This window comes from Coloeus monedula (assembly GCF_965178545.1).
Source record: "Coloeus monedula genome assembly, chromosome: 14".
In the NCBI taxonomy this organism is placed as follows: Eukaryota; Metazoa; Chordata; class Aves; order Passeriformes; family Corvidae; genus Coloeus; species Coloeus monedula.
This window is the reverse complement of record NC_138794.1, coordinates 7,393,310-7,399,567: the sequence shown is the minus strand read 5'-3', so window position 1 is coordinate 7,399,567 and position 6,258 is coordinate 7,393,310.

The following is a 6,258-nucleotide window of genomic DNA, read 5'->3' as shown; positions in this document are numbered from 1 at the left end:
CCCCGCCTGCCTCCCCCCTCCCCGGCCGTTTTTATAAGGAACCTCGATTCTTCCCATTTTCCCTGCTCAGCGCTCCTTGCCCGGCTCGGCGCTAGCTGGCGTGCATGCGGTTATTCATTTATCCTCCCTTCTGATGGTTGCCACTAAAGCTGCTCCCTGCTGCGCTAAGTCAATCGAGTAATTCCTTGCAGACCACTGATGAGAACTGTAAACATCCTCCCCAATATTTCCCCCATTCCCTTGGATAGCTCATCCCGGGGCTGATCGCGGTTATCGAGACCGGAGCGGGGACACAAAGCTCTCCCCGAACTCGCCTGGTTGCCAGGTGCTGGGGGGTTTACGAGCTCCGAGGGGAGGAAGGTGAAGGGTGACAGATGGACAGATGTGGGACATGGCAGGGGATGGGCACATCTGTGCGCAGGGAGAGGATGGGCAGCTGGAGCGTGGCTGGGCAGGGGGAGCGACTTTGTTCCTGATGTCCTGAGTCCGTAAATAGCCCAAAACCTCCTCCAGGAGACGGGGGGGACAGAATACAGCCCCCAGATAGGACAGTTCAGGCGCACCAGCCAGAGCAGCCCCTGTCCAAGCTCGCTTCCACTCTGGGACGTGCACGTTGCCCTCCTTAAAAATTATATATCTTTATTGAAACCGGGCTGCATTTGCAAGACAGGTGCTTTTTGTTGTGGTGGTGGTTGCGAGGCAGGAGATGAAAGTTTGGTGTTGTTTTGATGTGATTCTTGATTGCTGCCTGTTGGAGTAATTGCATCGCAATTGCTCAGAGGTAGAATCAATTTCCCCAAATTGAGATTTTAATGGGAGCTCGCAAGCTGCTGTTATGTCATGTGGTTTAAGGCGGCGTTGGATTGCATTTATTTTATAAACTGGATACTTTCGCAGGCGGCGCAGGGATAACAGCACCACCCAGTGGGGCCGCAGCCCCGGCCCAGCCCAGTCCCAGTCTAGCCCAGTACCAGCCCAATTCACCCCAGTCCCAGCTCAACTCCAATCCTGCCTTAGTCCCAGCCTTAATCCCAGCCCAACCCCAACCCTAACCCAGCCCAGCCCCGTGCCAGGCACACCCGAGAGGACTCCCGGTGCCAACTCAAGATGGTCCCCCCCCGCCAAAACCTCCCATTTTCGTTTGCCAAAATATCCACAGAAGTGCTGGATTACAGATGTTTGGGTTTGGGGGTTTTTTCCACATAACAAGGAATGTCTCTTTCCCAGATATTCAGGACAAAGTTTTAAATCAGCTGAGGACATTGTCACTGAGCGTTTCACATCTGAGAACGCAGGAAAGGCATCCTGTGTTGGGTTGTATTTCTGCCCAGTACTGTCAGGAACTGACAGAAGGAGACCTGGGAAAGACGATTGGGTTTCACAGAGCTTTTTCCAGAAGATCCTTCAAACACCCCTTGCTCAAAGGGGCAGATGTAGACTTGCAAACACTCAATGCCATCTCATACCTTTAAATAGGTTCGAGGAGATGTCCTTAGCTGACCTGTCAGTCAGAGGAGGGGAATTAGTAAGCTATGTTTGCACTTTCTCGAGATGTCGGGAGCTTTTAAAAGCAGCAGAGAAAGACTGTCCCATTACACAGACTGGCTTCTGTCTCTGCTGATAAACACCCAGTTCTCCGCAATTCTTCCTGGTGTCCCTGCCCAAGGCAGGGGGATCAGAACTAGATGATCTTTAAGGCCCCTTCCAACTCAAACCATTCTGTGAGTCTATGATTCTGATCAATTTTTGGCAGTTCAGATTTATCCATCTTTTCTGCTGAGATGACAATTAGCCATTTGAACTTGCTCTTGGGAACCTCCCAGCCCATCTTCTATTTTTGCTTAGAGAGGAGCCCAGATGTGAAGAAGATACACTACGGAGATATTGCTTGATATTTACCCCAAAGAGGAGACTGGGCCAGGAAGACCAGCTCCCTGCAGAGAATTAAATATACAGACGGTGAATTCCAGCCAGCCCTCCAAACACTGCTGAACAAGGGATGGTTACATGCTCCCATGTGTAGGAATTAGGCCTCACCACCCCAGGGGCTTTGCAAGCAAGGGGAAGGGAGAGACACGAATGAATGTTACCAGTCAAAAAAAAAAAAAAAGTTGATGTGATGAACTCTATTTGCCTTAAAATATCCCTGCTTGTTTTGCTTTCTGCCATGGGTGAGTCTGGAAGTTTTCCACCAGCCCATCTTCCCTTCCCCTTGTACAGCTGGGTGGTTTTTCAGCATTTAGAGGTGATTTTTATGGCTGTGGGCTTGAAGCAGGCTGTTTGAGAAGAGAGGGTTACCCACTGTGACTTCAGTGGGGGCTGCTGATAATCGGTTAATCTGCAGATGCAAGGATGCAGGTCAAAGAGTTCTTACACTTTATTTACTGGTGGCACAAAGCTGTATTTTTTTCCACTTTTCACAACTGGCCTCTTTACACAGCCAGGTTGGTGAGGCTGATGCTCACAGCGGCAGCTGTGGGAAGGAGGATTTAGATAAGCCAACAAACTCCTTTCTGCACTTTGCTACGCAGGAGTGGGTCACTCTTCAAAGCCCAACTCTGTGCTATCCCCTCTGCCTGCCCCGTCCAGCTACTGCCAAAGTTTAGTGCAGGGCACTAAGGAGATCTTGGGGGGATATTTTCCTGCCCTACCTGCAAGGAAATATTGGTAAGGAAGGGTGTTTAGATGTGTATTCGTCAGCTTCGGGTGCATAGCTCAGGGACAGCGTCTGCTCGGTCAGCCAGGGAAATTGTAAAATTATAAAAAAATTGAATTATGAGTGAAAGGAAGGTCTTTAAAATTAATTGCAGACATCAGAGGTGGCTGTTATTGCGTAAAGATGTTGGGGTTTATTTGGTTCTTATTGAGAGGTTTTCTTTCTTTAGTAAGCGAATTGTTCAGAGCACAAGTGTTTGCTTTTATTTCCACAAACATTTTGGGATCAGTTGTTGTTCTCCAGACAACAACCCGGGGGTTTCCACTCCAAACTTCCTTTCTTCCTCCTTTAAGGAGCAGCTTGCTTTTTGCTGCTCACCCCAAACACACACATACCCCTGCAGAGCACCTCAGGATTAGCTTCCTGCAGGAGTGATTATGGCTTATCCCAGACAGGCCATGAGCTTAACACCGTGTCCTGAGGCAGAGCAGGCAAAGGCACGAGTGTGCAGATAGTGGTGTGAAAAGTGGCCACACAGAAAGTTCATGGGAGAGTCAGGAGCAGACCAGGAGCCCTGACATCCATTCCTCTAACTACCATCTGCAGCCCTCAGAAATACCCATGTTTACTATTTTAGCCATATAATTACAGGTAGTGAATGATTCCATTAGGAAGGTTGTAAGGGGAGCTCTCATCTGCAAACCTCTGGGCTCAAATCAGCCACATTCACTCAGCCCCACTGAAGCCCACAGCCACGGACGGTGCGGTGTAGGGCACAGGAAAGCTAAGTTCAGCCTAGTGATCCCAGCTAAGTGTCCCATGGGAACTGTGACTCCCCCAACATCCTGCAAATACCTCGGAGAAGGCTGTGATTTGCATGTCACCCCTCCACAATGACACCAAACATGGGAATCAACGTGCAGATGACCACGGAGGTGCCTGTGCCCCAGAGCTGAGCCACTGCAGTGGTTGCATTTCAGTGGTGGGTGGTTTCCCACATTCTGTTTGCAAGGAGCATCGGGCTCAGTGCTGCCTAAACAGGGAGTCCTGCATGGGCTTTGAGAAGGAAAGAAGTTGGGGGAAACACCGTCACTGCGCATTTCCAAACCTAGATATCCCCATTAAGCAAGGCAGAGATCCGAATTTCACACAGCCTCTGATTCAGTAGGCGACTTAAAGTCCAGCTCTTCGGTTCAGCTAAACAGAAAGGTGAAGTTTATTTAAAAAATGTGTAAGGGGGAGCAGGATTTCAGAAACACACCTTATTTGGGGCCTTTTCCTCCCTGAAGTTACGGTTTGGACACATCTGTTGTTTTCTCCAGCGAAATCCGCTGCTTTGATCGGTGCCAAGAACAGCAATCCCATTTGCAATGCATGATGCAACTGAGCAAAATCAAGGAGAAATTTTTACAAACTGGAGCCAGGGGCATCCGACCGTTGCTTTATGGCAGCGCAGTTTTCCCTACACCAAAGGAAGAATTTCCATCAAGGGTCTTATTTTAACTATAATGCCTCAAACTGGATTTCAGGCTATCGTTGCAATGTGTCAGCCTGCCCCAAAACGGCAATACCAAAGTGGTGCTTTAGGTCAAACCATCAAAGCAGCCTCACAGCAGCTATTTAACAGCTGGGTTTTAAAAGTTCGTCATTCAGATGGGTTTTTTTAGTTAAACAGATCATGTTGGATGTCATCAGTCAGGATAACAGCAGAAATTATGTTTTTCATTTTGAAACAAAAGCAAAAGTCACATTGCAAGAGGAGAGGGTGAGAGCAAGAAGAGGGGATTTGAGGTCTGAAACCCCATCCCCTGGATCTCCCCCCCTTTTCCTGGGCTCTCCCCAGCTCACAGACCCTCTCTCTCCTCCCCCCAGGCCCCTTGCAGCTCCAGCTGCCTACACATCCCATCAGCAGGCATTTCTTCTTGGGTGGTAGGAGCAGCTGGCAGGGTTTGGACATATTTGCCCCTGTTTGACATCCCCCACAAAGAGGTGCTTCGAGTCGGCGTTCCTCCCACACTGCCTCTGCTACAGGTCTGGATCCGGCCTGCCAGCTTTCATCTCCTGCCCAGCTCTGCCCACTCTGGCAGCTCCTCTGCACACAGAGCTCCCTCTGACTTTAGTGGACACTGTCTGAGCACAGCTCTAGGACCAGCAGGACCAAGACAGATATTCCACTAGGCAGGCAAGGCCACAGGATTTTTGTATCCCATCTGGGTCCCAGATGGAAAAGCTTCAGTGTTTTAATTCCTGTTGCAGCCTGGATAAAGCCCCAGAGAAGGTCCTCCTTCATTTGAAGGCATGGGGGCTCACTCCCCTCATGGAGAAATAGATAGGTGTTATATCTTTGCTTCTTGGGTATTTATTCCCATCTTCTCTTCCTCTTTCCATGGATATTTGCTGCACTGGATCACAGATTCAATCTGTGACAGGGATGAGATCACAAATTCTTGTTAGAGACTTTAAGCTATTGTCACTCCAAAAAGCATCCTTAAGGATGTTTATGAGCTGAAGAGGAGGTTTCCAAGAATAACCAGAAGAAATGTCAAGGAATATCCCAGGCCTGTACCAACCTGCAGGAGGAAAGACCCATGGTCTTACAGAGTTGGGAGAAGGGTGGTGTAAAACAACCAGCATCCTTTTATTCATTGTATAAGAACCCCAAAAGAAAGCAGATGAAACATCAGGATGGCAAAGGGACATGCCATCAAAGGAGAGCTAATGATCCAAAACAAGGAAGTTATTAAAGCCTACACCTGTGGGCACCCTCATTCAGAAGTGGTCTTAGTTCACTCTGGCTAAAACATCCCTCAAGGGGAATTTTTAAGAGATCCAAGCTAAGTGGATGCCTTCCTCCTGGCCTAGCCCTCTCATGGGTGGAGCAGACTCCTGGGATGGTGGGGATGCAGATCCCATCTGCTCACCTCCGCACGCTGTGGCATTGCAGGAGGTGGAAAGGAGCAGGATCTTGAAACACAGCAGGCAAAGGCCTGTGTGCTCCAAGCTGCTGCTCCATTTGATGGTCTGTGAGCAGGCAGGGTTCTCCCAGGGTTGCTGCCTGCTTGGGATTGTCCAGACAGTCTCTAAGGGGGGCTTAAAAGTGAGACCCCGAGACAACCCTACCAACATAATTGGTGAGACATTCCCCCAGCAAAAGCTGAATATCCAGGTCTGTACATGGGCTGGTGGTGCAGACGAGGCAGTGGTGGAGGTCCTGAGACAGTGCAGGTATTGTTTATTCATCTCCATCAGTCCTTGGTGGGCTGGCAGCTGGATTTAGGGTACCTGACAGGCGTCCCCTATCTAAGGAGTGCCAGTTTAACGATAAGGATCTATGAGACTTGCTGTTTCTGAGTCACCTGGAGTTTTTATCGCTGCTGCCAGTGCCAGTGCAGGTGGCAGTGAATGACCCGGAATTGTTGTGAAACTCACCTGCCAAGGTGCCAGGGCTGGGAAGATGTGAAGGAGCCCCATGTGCTGGGGGGGGGGACGCCATCCCCCAGAGAGCCGAGGACCTAAGTGTCGCTGTCACAACCCCTATCCCGCACCAGCTGCCTAAAGCCTCCCTGCCTCAGTTTCCCCCGACTGCTGTACGACAGCCCCTT